This window comes from Rhinopithecus roxellana, chromosome 8 (genome assembly GCF_007565055.1).
Source record: "Rhinopithecus roxellana isolate Shanxi Qingling chromosome 8, ASM756505v1, whole genome shotgun sequence".
Taxonomy (NCBI): domain Eukaryota; kingdom Metazoa; phylum Chordata; class Mammalia; order Primates; family Cercopithecidae; genus Rhinopithecus; species Rhinopithecus roxellana.
In genome coordinates, this window is record NC_044556.1 from 50,349,483 (window position 1) to 50,362,137 (window position 12,655).

The window sequence follows — 12,655 nt, forward strand, 5'->3', positions numbered from 1 at the left end:
AATTTTTTGTATTTTTAGTAGAGACGAGGTTTCACCGTGTTAGCCAGGATGATCTCCATCTCCTGACCTTGTGATCTGCCCGCCTCGGCCTCCCAAAGTGCTGAGATTACAGGCATGCTCACTGAGTCATTTTGAGCAAACTACTTAATAGTTAACTATAGGAAGGCAGTCAGAAGACTGGGATGTGGGCAGGATACTAAGAAGGTTGCAACCGTATCTGTAATGCTCACTTTTGTTTCTTCACCTGAGACAAATAAACTAAAAATAACATTTGCCACCATTTAGATACTCAATACATGGACAAGTGTTTAATTATTCTTTGTATATTCCTGTTGTTTGTAAAACAATTTATAATTTTTAAAAAACGATTTTAAAGAGAATGAAAGTAGGAATTACAGGGAGGCAGTTATCAATTAGATATAAGGATAAATTCTCTAGTAAAGTTAGATGCAATAAAGATATGGCCACACTCTATCCATATGTCTATACATCAGATTTTTAGTGAGCACATACATCATGAGACAGAATAAACTTCGTGTCACAAAAGGGGCTTGACCAAAACTAAAGAATCACCTGTCAGGGATACTGTTAAAAGATTTCCCACATCAGCTAGGAGTTAGATCTAGAGGACTTTTAAGACCTTTGGCCATCCTGAAATTCTGTGCTTAAAACACATTTTCTCATAGGAACACTCCTAGCAAAGGCCAGTGAGAGAGCTATTACTTTCTGAAGAATTTCAGAATGCCCACCAGCTCTCCTGTAGCCCTAAAAGGTAATGAGAATCTACCTGTTGAGACTGAGAGCTCTGCCTTGTGCTACAGAAGCGGTAAGTGCATGTAAAAGACACCATATTTCTAAGACAAAAGCAGTAACAATGACTCAAGGATGATGCCCAATGGGCTAAGATTTAACCTATAACTTTGCTAACTGTCATATTTTCGAAACAACCCTATGGGAAGGGTACACAAACGTCTGGGGAGTATTTCCTGCTTTTTAGCACCCGGGGAACTACAACTAGGAGCTCAACTTATTTTGGATTGGGGATGGGGATAGACAAGAAGAGATGGGGCAGGAGGAAGAGAGGGCTGGTTCATTTTGCACACACGTATTTTATTTACAATACATCTATGTGTCTGAGCGTCTCTATGCTGTTCTCATAAAATCTGAATTGTACAGATAAAAAGTTTAATTCCTGTCTGTTTTGAATGACTTGGCCCTGTATTACAAAGTTAATCAGATACCATTATACCATCTTCACAACAACAATCATCTACAATGGATTTGACAATGTACCAAGCACTTCCATGTGTATTATTTCATTTATCTTTACCACAACCTTTGAAGTAGGAGATATGATGATCCCCATTTTACTGCCTAGGACAGAGAGACATCAGGAGGTTAACTGAGTTGTTCACTGAGAAAGTGGAGGAGCACAGACTATAACTTCAACATTTTGACCCCATACTGCATACGCATCAGGGCCTTAATCATGAGACTGTATGACCCTTCTGAGACTGGGATTCACTTGCAACTCATAAGGTATTCCCTCTTCTACCTCAGGCCCCCTGTAACTTTTCAAAAAGTATCCTTCACTGTAAATAATCTTCCTGGTGACCCTAAAGGATCTGACCACTGATCTATGTTAAAAAAAAATTGTTTTCTTCATTTTCAAGATGAATAAACTAAAGTTGGCTCTCAAAAGGTTAAACAAAGAGTTACCGTACACCCTAGCAATTCATTTCCTAGTTGTATACACAAGAAAATTGAAAACATACGGCCACATGAAATCTTGTATACAAATGTTCATAGCAGCATTATTCATAATAGCCAAAATTGGAAGTATCTCAAATGTACTTCAACTGATGAACGGATAAACAACATTTAGCATACCCAAATCATAGAATATTACTCAGCCGTAAAAAGGAATGAAGTACTGATACATGCTTCAACATAAATGACCTTGACAACATTATACGATAATGTGAAAGAAGCCAGATACAAAAGGTCATCTACTGTATAATTCCATTTATATGAAATGTCCAGAATAGGCAAATCCAGGGAGAAAGTAGATTAGTGGTTTCTGGGAACCAGGGAGAGGGAAAATGGGAAGTGAATGTTAACAGGTATGAGGTTTCCTACTGGAGTGAGAAGCACATACTGGAAGTAGACAGTGGTGATGGTTGCACAACTCTGTGAATATACTAAAATCATGGAATTGTACGATTTAAGAAGGTGAGCTGTATAGAGTGTTAATTGTTTCAATAAAGCTTTGTTTTTAAAAGAAGAAGACAGAGAGATAAACCAAAACTGAGAGAAGTAACTAACCCAATCCTTGATCTTTTAAAAGAGATTATTTTTAATGATAAAGTTTCAGTTAAAGTCAAATTTGATTCAATTCAGTTAAAGGTAAATGGCTTAGAATGAATCACGTCTAAATATTCTGTATACCACTCCTACCTATATTATACGGCCTTAAAAGAAGGGTCAGACGAAGTAGCTATCCTCTAAGTGGCTCTCAATACTGAATATTCACAGATTATTAAGTTTTATAAAAAGGTAAAGTTTTGTGATAACCCTCAGATAAAACAGAAACATATGATCTAATACATAAGTATTAGGCTGTTCTGAAAAATATGTATAACTTTCACACACCACATTCTACCATGGAAAATGTCAACCAGAGCCAACCAACTCGGTGTTCCATTCATCAACTCTTTTATGCCAACATGGTGTTTCCTTTTTTTTTTTAAGCTCACCGCAACCTCTGCCTCCCAGGTTCAAGCAATTCTCCTGCCTCAGCCTCCCAAGTAGCTGGGATTACAGGCATGCACCACCACGCCTGGCTAATTTTGTATTTTTAGTAGAGATGGGGTTTCTCCATGGTGAGGCTGGTCTTGAACTCCTGACCTCAGGTGATCCGTCCGCCTCGGCCTCCCAAAGTGCTGGGATTGTAGGCGTGAGCCACCGTACTCGGCTCAACATGGTGTTTCTACCCTTGTCTCAGAAGCCAACTACTGATACCTGCTTCAGAAAGCTGACTATGAATTCCACAAAGTCCTGCTTTTTTCTTTTGGATTATACAATAAACAAACAAGTCACCCTTCTAAAAGTCTGTTTCTGAAATTTTAACATAATTCCTGAAGTTCCAGAGTCTTTTAAATTCTAAAATATTAATAATATCGTTCAACTTTTTTTCCCCTAACACTCAGAAGCATACTGATACCCATCCTGTACACAGCCTTTTCTTGAAATAATTGACCTGATAACAAGAGCACTAATGACAGAGTTATGGCATCAGGTTGATTAATAAACCCTGTCTTAGGCAGCCTCATCATGTGGATAAAGAACAGGAGTTAAGATAATGTTCCTGCTGCCTTCCCCAACATAGATACACACCCACACCACCCCCAATCCTGGAATAACCAGGTGTTATCTTCATCATTGCACTAGAGCACTGTAAACCATATCAAAACAAAACAAAACAAATAACAACTTCCCTGGCCACCAAAAATAGATGGCCCAGCCAGAAATAGTGACGCCAGAGGCTGTTAAATGAGCTGCAAGGCAGGAATGATAGTTGAGCTGCAGTGATGCTGGGGCCTCCCAAGGATTACCAGACTCCAAACTAGATTCTCCATCACTTTGGCCCAATCAGCATTAACAGGACTTGGTGTTTGTTCACAATTGGTTCAACTCAGATTATTTGCTGAGCTTCTGGAATTCAGAAAGCGTGACTTAACGGCCTCACCTTTTTCTCTAGATTTTAAATAATCCTTTCTCTATTTTTTTTCTAGGAGTGAAGGCAATTTTGAAGCCATGACTAGGACCTGCTCTGGTCACAAGAGCTAAGAGTTGCTGGGTGCGGTGGCTCATACCTGTAATCCCAACACTTTGAGAGGCCGAGGCAGGAGGATTGCTTGAGGCCAGGAGCTTGAAACCAGCCTGGGCAACATAGTGAGACCTTGTCTCTACAAAAAATAAAAAAACAGGCCAGGCGCAGTGGCACTTTGGGAGGCCAAGGCGGGTGGATCACCTGAGGTCAGGAGTTCGAGACCAGCCTGATCAACATGGAGAAACCCCGTCTCTACTAAAAATACAAAATTAGACAGTGTAGTGGCACATGCCTGTTATCCCAGCTACTCAGGAGGCTGAGGCAGGAGAATCGCTTGAACCTGAAAGGCTGAGGGTGCGGTGAGCCGAGATCGCGCCATTGCACTCCAGCCTGCACAACAAGAGTGAAACTCCATCTCAAACAAATAAATAAAATAAAGTTTAAAAAAATCAAAGTTAGCCAGGTGTGATGGTATGTTCTTGTAGTCCCAGCTACTCAGGAGGCTGAGGTGGGGGATCTCTTGAACCTGGGAGGTCAAGGCTGCAGTGAGCCAAGATTGTACCACTGCACTCAAGCCTGGATGACAGAGCAAGACCATGTCTCAAAAAAAAAAAAAAAAAAGAAACAAAAAGCCAAGAGTCCACAGTGACACCATGAATGCCCATGGCTGCAACAATAATGCCTTGACCAGAAGTAGGGGGATAAGGGAAAAGACACAGCCAACATGAGCCCCAATTGGCCCTCCCTTGCTGCAGCTATGGCAGAAAGCCTCCTATTTCTGAATTCACCAGGCTCATGCTCCCTCCAGGACTTTGCATGGGGAGCAGCATTAGCCTGGAAAGTCACTTCTCTTTAATTCCCACCCAGCTCTCACTTAACTAATCCCAACTCACCCATAAGGATCTAAGTCAGAAATTACCTACTGAAAGAAACCTATCTGGCCCTAATGCCTGGGCAAGGGCTCCCCCTGAATGCGTCCACAGCACTGCGGACCTACTCTTATCGTGGCCCATTTCACAATATATGGGGATTATCTGTTTGACTGTCTCCCCAGTAGATTTGGAGTTCCTTAATAGCAGGAAGAATCTTCTTTACTTTTCTTCCAAAAACAGAAATCGCTTTACTGTTTTTTGGTTTGTGTTGCTGTTGCTTCACTGGTCATCAAAGCAGTACATGTGCCTGTTCCAGTTGTTCTCTTTCTCAGTGGAGGGCATAACCTAGTTGTTGCCCAAGCGAGAAAACTTGACATCATTTATTCATCCAAAACAAACAAAAAGGAAAAGAAAAGAAAAGAAATGGTACTACGTACCAGGCATTATGCTAATCACTGTGTCTAGCAGTGAAAAGACAACCACTGGCTCTGCTATGGTGAGCTCATGTTCTAACAGAAAAGGCAGACTTTGAACAAATAACTCATGTTATTGAAGAGAGAGGTGAAGGTAGTCTGGAAGTTTATGACAAGGTGACAGTGGGTAGGATGTGAGTGAAGAGATGAATGGGTGGTCAGTCATCTCTGGGTTTCTTCTGCCTCACTGGTTCTATATCCAATCAATGGCTTAGCCCTATACATTCTGCCTCTGAAATCTCTTTCACCTGTCCATTTCTCTAATTTTTATACTGGCATCTCCACCAACCTTTGCCTGGAATGCTGCAACAGCCTCCTAACTGTTTTCTCTGCCTCTAGACTACTCCTCCTAGGCAGAGTCCATACAGAAGCCAAAAGGATCTTTCTAAGAGGAAAATCTGATCATGTCCCCTCTCTGACTAAAAGCTTTCAGCAGTTCTCTTGAGCTCAGATAAAATGTGAAAGCCTTTACATAACTTGCAAGACTCTGTATGATGACTCCTCTCTCTTTTCTCCGGTTTCAATTCTCTGCATTCCTTACATCCCATGCTCTAGGAATACTGATTATGGTTCTTTCTCTCATTTGGATCTTGATTCAAGCTATTTCCTATGCAAGGAACATTCTTCATTCTCACACTCCCACCCACTTATTAGTGGCTAATTCTTATTCCTTCTTCAGGTCCCTGGTTAGAGGCAGTTTCCTCCAGGAAACTTTCCCTGAATCCCCCAACCTCTTCAGATTGAGTAAGTGCCCAGCTATATTTTCCATAGCACTCTTTACTTCTATTACAATAATAATTACATTCTGGTGGAATTTGCTAATCTGTAAACTCTATGAAGGCAGGAACCATGTTTGCCTATTCAGTATTGTCTCTGCAATGCTTAAGGCATGCTACACATAGTAAAAGCATTAGAATATTTTCTCAGTGAATAGATAATTAAAATAAATATAATACTCAAAGTTATAAAGAAGGCAATAGGTTAATTCCATCATCCAGACATAATCAATATCAATATTTTGGTATGTATCCTTCCAGACATTTCCATCTTTTCTCCCTCAAAAATGAGATCTTATTTTTTGTAATATTCAGTCAAATTGTTGTTGCTGTTGTTTTGTTTAATCTCAAATTTGTTATAATGGACATCCTCCCAAGTCAGTACATTGCTCTATAATGTTCTATTGTATACATATTCCACACTTGAAATAATCCTCACCTTGAGTACTAATACTGTACTGGTATAAAGAATACTGAAATAAACACTCATCCTTGAACATACATTTTCTTTTCTTTTTTTTTTTGAGACAGAGTCTAGCTCTATCATCCAGGCTGGAGTACAGTGGCAATCTCGGCTCACTACAACTTCTGCCTCCTGGGTTCAAACAATTCTCCTGCCTCAGCCTCCTGAGTAGCTGGGATTACAGGAGTCCACCACCATGCCCAGCTAACTTTTATATTTTTAGGAGAGACAGTGTTTCACCATGTTGGCCACACTGGTCTCGAACTCCTGACCTCAGGTGATCCACCTGCCTCAGCCTCCCAGAGTGCTGGAATTACAGGCGTAAGCCACCACACCCAGCCGAAAATACATATTTTTATATATTCATCCTTGATCATTGTGCAACTAACAGCTAGAACACGGCCTGGCACACACGACGCACTCGTAAGTGGATGAGTGGATTAACAAACAAATGAATAAGGGTGTCAGCTATCAATAGGCATAATAAAATTGTGGCTAAGAGTTCAGGCATTAGAACCAGTACACTTATGTCCAAATCCCAGCTCCAGCACTTTCCATCAATTACTAGTGTTTTCCTAGCTCCAGCGTCTCTCTCTTTACAAATGAAGACAATGGTTGTACCAACCTCAAAAGACTATTAGAAGAACTGAATAAGATAATAAGGTCAAGTGCATTCTCAGAACTTGGCACACTGTAAGCACTTACAAATATTAATTGGTATCATGATCTTTGTTGTTATTTTTTAAATTTAGTATTGGAATGGAAATTATCATTAGAATGGAAACTTTGCAAAGTCCACAGAAAGCAAGATAGGGCTTCTCTTCGAACAATGGAGAAGAGAAGAAAACAAGTTCTAATGAGGAGACAGAAAGGAGATAATTTAAAATTACAAAAAGAATTATTGTAATTCAAGTGCTATAGTCTCTGTGAAAGTGATTGCTCTCTTTTCTGTGTTGGTAATCATACCTTTCAGAATGTTCAGGGTTGTCCAACTTTTATAATTTCATTCTTTTTGATAAAGTTTCTTTATTAATTGTATAACCAAATGTAAGCTAATATTTACAACTTTAAAAAGTTTACACACACACACACATGTGCGCATGCAAATTAGAAAAAAAGTTCTAGTACTTAAGATTTATTTATTTATTTGAGACAGAGTCTTGCTTTGTAGCCCAGGCTAGAGTGCAGGGCTTGATCTCGGCTCACTGCAACCTCTGCCTTCTGGGTTCAAGCGCTTCTCCTCCCTCAGCCTCCTGAGTAACTGGGATTACAGGTGCATGCCACCACGCCTGGCTAATTTTTGTATTTTTAATGGAGATGGGGTTTCACCATGTTAGCCAGGCTGGTCTCAAATGCCTGACCTCAGGTGATTCGCTCGCCTCAGCCTCCCAAAGTGCTGGGATTACAGGCATGATCACCACACCTGGCCATATTTAGGTTTTAAAAACATACGTTAGTTTGGCAAGTACTCCCATCTTGAAATATCTCTTTCAATATTGCCTTAGATGTTATTTAAATTAAATCTTGTATAATTTAAATTTTTTATGCCCCAATCAGATGGTACATGCTTTGAGAATGGAATCTGATGTCCATCTTTGTATCTTCTATGCACTCAGAAGCATTCCTTTTACTCTGTAGTTCTTAAGAAAAAAGTAATTGATTTGATTCACAACTTTGGTAATGTTGCTTAGGAATGAAAACTTTGCACGGAAAAGTTTGCACGGAATGACTGTGTGTAGAAGACCTCTCTTTCCCTTTTTAAACATGAGATTGCAAAGGGAAAACAAACTGCACTTGTCATTGCTGAAAGTTTAATAGTTACCCCCTGCCTCCTAATAACTTTTTGCATGTCTTAAGATACCCATGAAAATAAAACCAGTATGTTTGGGACACTGTGGTTTGGAAGAATGAATGCATTTAAAAAAAAATAAAAATGCACTTTACCAGTAGCATTCATTTTCCATGGTTGTAATTAGAGAGAAACACTCAAGAAGCACTAAAATTGTGGAACATAAAGAGGACAGTGACAGGACCTCAATTAACCTAAATTAGCACAGGTTACCCAGAGCTCCAGAAACTCCCCGAAATGAAAAAGCCTTTTGCTTTTAGCACTTTTTTTTTTCTTTTTTCTCCCCAAAGACTTCAAGATCCAAGTGGAAAAGTTCGCCAGGGTGGGTGAGACCTGAACAGGCTGACTCACTGCGGTTAGATTCAGACTGCCAGGGAAAGCTGCAGAGTACAGTTAGGCAAACACTACAGCTGGTTTTGATGATATTTTCTTGTTAAAGACAACATTATTAGAAAAATGTGCAAACAGGACAGGGCAGTGGAGGCCCCCTATTGATTTTATAGCCAAAGGCTCCCACCCTTCTGTGGCTTTTCTGTACCATCTGCCATGTTGATTCTATGTAAAAAAACCCAACTGCAAGCATTCCACCAATGTAATGCTCTCCTTCTCTGAGAGTCCTTTCATTTCCCCAAGAACTTTGGAATTATGGGAGTTATAGTGGCTCCGTTACTTTATTCTTATATAACTTTGGGCAAGTTATTTGAACCTTGATCTCTTCACTAGTATAATGGTTGTAAAAATAATATCTATCTCATAAGTTAGGAAAATGAACTGAAAATACACTAAATTAAATATGTTAAATATCTAGAAAAGTGCCTGGTGTATAATGAGCACTTTTCATTAAATAACCATTATCTGGTTATTTAAATAACCAGATAGTAGTTATTGTTATAAGCTACTATTGTGATCTTAATAAATCCTGTCAAATATGATTTCAAAAAGACTCTGTTTCTCTCCCGTCCTTTTCATTTTCAGTTTTATCATTCCATTCAAAGTGGAAAAGAGGCCAGGTGCATAGTTTGCGCCTAAAATTCCAGCACTTTGGAGGCCAAGAAGGGCGGACCATTTGAGGCCAGGATTTGGAGACCAGCCTGGCCAACTCAGCGAAACTCTGTCTCTACTAAAAATACAAAAAATTAGCTGGGTGTGGTGGCAGACTGAGGCAGGAGAATCGCTTGAATCCGGGAGGCAGAGGTTGCAGTGGAGCTGAGATCGCGCCTCTGCACTCCAGCCTGGGCGACACAGAGAGACTCCGTCTTGAAAAAAAAGAACAATAAAAAAAAAAAATAAAGTAGAAAAGAAATGTACATTTCTTGACTTCCTAGTTTCCCATCCTACCCAATCAATTGACACACCAATACCCTCCTTAAAAATATTCAACTTGGCCGGGCACGGTGGCTCAAGCCTGTAATCCCAGCACTTTGGGAGGCCGAGACGGGTGGATCACAAGGTCAGGAGATCGAGACCATCCTGGCTAACATGGTGAAATTCCGTCTCTACTAAAAAATACAAAAAAAACTAGCAAGGCGAGGTGGCGGGCGCCTGTAGTCCCAGCTACTTGGGAGGCTGAGGCGAGAGAATGGCGTGAACCCGGGAGGCAGCGGAGCTTGCAGTGAGCTGAGATCCAGCCACTGCACTCCAGCCCAGGTGACACAGCAAGACTCCGTCTCAAAAAAAAAAAAAAAAAAATTCAACTTATTGTGAATACCAAGTAGAGGCAGAATAAATACAAATCCAACAGGATATCTAATTTTTAATACTTTTCAGTTAGTTTAGTTGATGAATATTTACTGAGTACTTACTATGTACTATATTATGTTATATTCTAGAGACTAGAAAAGAATGGGCAAGAGGTTTTTTTCTGCCTTCAAGGAGCTTAGAGTCTTGGTATATATTCTGGGATCAGAGAGTAAGAGAAGGCATCCTAAAATTAAAAAATAAATAAATTTAAAAAGGCACCTGAGCTGAATCTTGAAGGATGAGTAAGCTTTAACCAAATAAACAATAGGAGAGAAAAGATTTTCCAGGCAGACAGAACAGCAGGTACAAAGAAATGAAAGTATGAAATAGCTTTGAATTGCAAGCAGTTCAGAATTAATAGAGTAAAAATCATGTAATAGAGAATATTGGAAGACAAAAGTGGATTTACAGCTTACCTAGAGAGGCAGGAGTCTGGTAGAATTTCAATATGCATCAATCTAAACAGGAGGAACTAGTGATTCCATTTCCAAACAAGCCAACACCTTCATTAGCACCAAACTTTCACCACCTGAGTTCCCCAACGTAGGAAATACCCACTATCTTTAGGTCACAAAGACATAAGGTGTTTTCAGGCTTAATCATGAGTCACTGGGCAAGTTCTTTTGTTATTCTTTTTGCCATTAGTTCATCATTTGTAAATTGGAATAATAATAATGGCTTTTCTTTTTTTATGATATTTGAAGTTCCAGGATACATGTGCAGAACATGCAGGTTTGTTACGCAGGTATATGTGTGCCATGTTGGTTTGCTGCACACATCAACTCGTCATCTATATTAGGCATTTCTCCTGATATTATCCCTCCCCTTGGCCCACACCCCCTGACAGGCCCTGGGGTGTGATGTTCCCCTCCCTGTGTCCATGTGTTCTCACTGTTCAACTCCCACTTATGAGTGAGAACATGGGGTGTTTGGTTTCCTGTTCCTGTGTTAGTTTGCTGAGAATGATGGTTTCCAGCTTCATCCATGTCCCTGCAAAGGACATGAACTCATCCTTTTTTACGGCTGCATAGTATTCCATGGTGTATACGTGCCACATTTTCTTTATCCAGTCTATCATTGATGGGCATTTAGGTTGGTTCCAAGTCTTTGCTATTGTGAATAGTGCTGCAATGAACATATGTGTGCATGTGTCTTCATAGTAGATTGATTTATAATCCTTTGGGTATATACCCAGTAATGGGATGGCTGGGTCAAATGGTATTTCTAGTTCTAGATCCTTGAGGAATTGTCACACTGTCTTTCACAATGGTTGAACTAATTTACACTCCCACCAACTGTGTAAAAGTGTTCCTATGTGTTCACATCCTCTCCAGCATCTGTTGTTTCCTGACTTTTTAATGATCGCCATTCTAACTGGTAATCATGCCTTTCACACGGTTGTTGTAAATGAGATAATGCTGTCACATACTTAGAACCATATTTGCCACAGAGAAAGTGACCATCAAATGCTAGCCAGTATTATGCATGTGCTGCTCCAGTCTCACTCATCCCAGAGATGCTGCAGCTGGGTGCTGTGATCAGTGAGAAAGCATACGGCAAGGGATTTTTCTCAACACATCATTGTGGCCATTTGTAGGTAAAAATTATTTCTGACCCAGTAACCTGTTCAGATTTATGATCATGGTACATAAACTTACGGCCCTGAAAAAGTCACAATTTCTGTGAGTCCTAGTTCCCTCACTTAAAAAATGGGGAGATTGATGCTTGGTCCATGTCTTATAAAGACAAAATAAGACAACTTATGAGATACACTTAACCCCCTGCTCATGTCTACAGAGCTGAAAAGAATAAAGATCCCTTCATTGGTGGATTCTCTGAGTGGGGCAAAGCCCCTACACAACGAAGTTGGCAAGGTTGGGAAATTAATTAAATCACTCACTCATTCGAAAATACAAATGAAGCATATATGCTAAGCAATGCCCTCCTTTCATCATGGAAAATAATACCTATTGATCTCAACCTGACAAACATACAATTGAAGTTTGTATACACATACAACCATGCTGTTGGTTGTGGGTGGAGAACGAAAGAAAAGAAACACTGTTGTATGTGTGAAATGTTGCCGTCTTTGTCCCTTTTTTCTGCACCAACATAAATGATAATTGTCATTTTCACTTCTTAATTGACTAATTATGTTTTGGTTCCATAATGTGCCAGTATTTGCATTTTAAGTCTGTTATTTCTTTCCCTGTAATCAAAGGGCCTTTTTTCTCTAGAATTTCCTACATCAGCAAGCATTTTAGAGGTAGCCACATTACTGAACAATTACAATTACTTTCGACAGATTAAGTACCTTTAATATTACTTCTCTCCTGTTCTAACTCTCCTTTCCTTACCTCTCTATAGCCCAGTCTCTTATTTGCTCAATCCATGGACATACCTCTCTTCCTTCCCCCAAATTTTGCCTCTATCTGGAATATTATACTCTACTTCTCTGACTAGTAAAATCTAACTCAGCTTTGGAGACCATGCTCAATGTGCAGCCCCCAGGAGAAATGTCCTCTGGTAAGAGGCCTTTCCCTATTCCTTTAATAAAAGTAGACATTTTCTTTCAAGATCTCAGAGTGTACTGTCCTTATCTCTGTGAAAGCACTTGCCATCCTATATCATAATTAATGCAATGTCTGTA

The 12,655-nt window shown here is 39.8% G+C and overlaps 1 protein-coding gene across 6 annotated transcripts in view; it reads right to left on the reverse strand.

Annotated features, from left to right (window-relative positions):
• LOC104660340 (myomegalin) overlaps positions 1-12,655 on the reverse strand; it is a 223,801-nt gene that overhangs the window by 150,849 nt on the left and 60,297 nt on the right. Inside the window, exon 1 of one of the 6 annotated variants that reach the window (XM_030935206.1) lies at positions 68-90. The exons of the other annotated variants lie outside the window; for them this stretch is intronic. The gene's annotated coding sequence lies outside the window, so the exon portion shown is untranslated. Of the gene's footprint in view, positions 1-67; positions 91-12,655 lie in introns of those variants that run through there. 6 annotated transcript variants of the gene reach the window in all.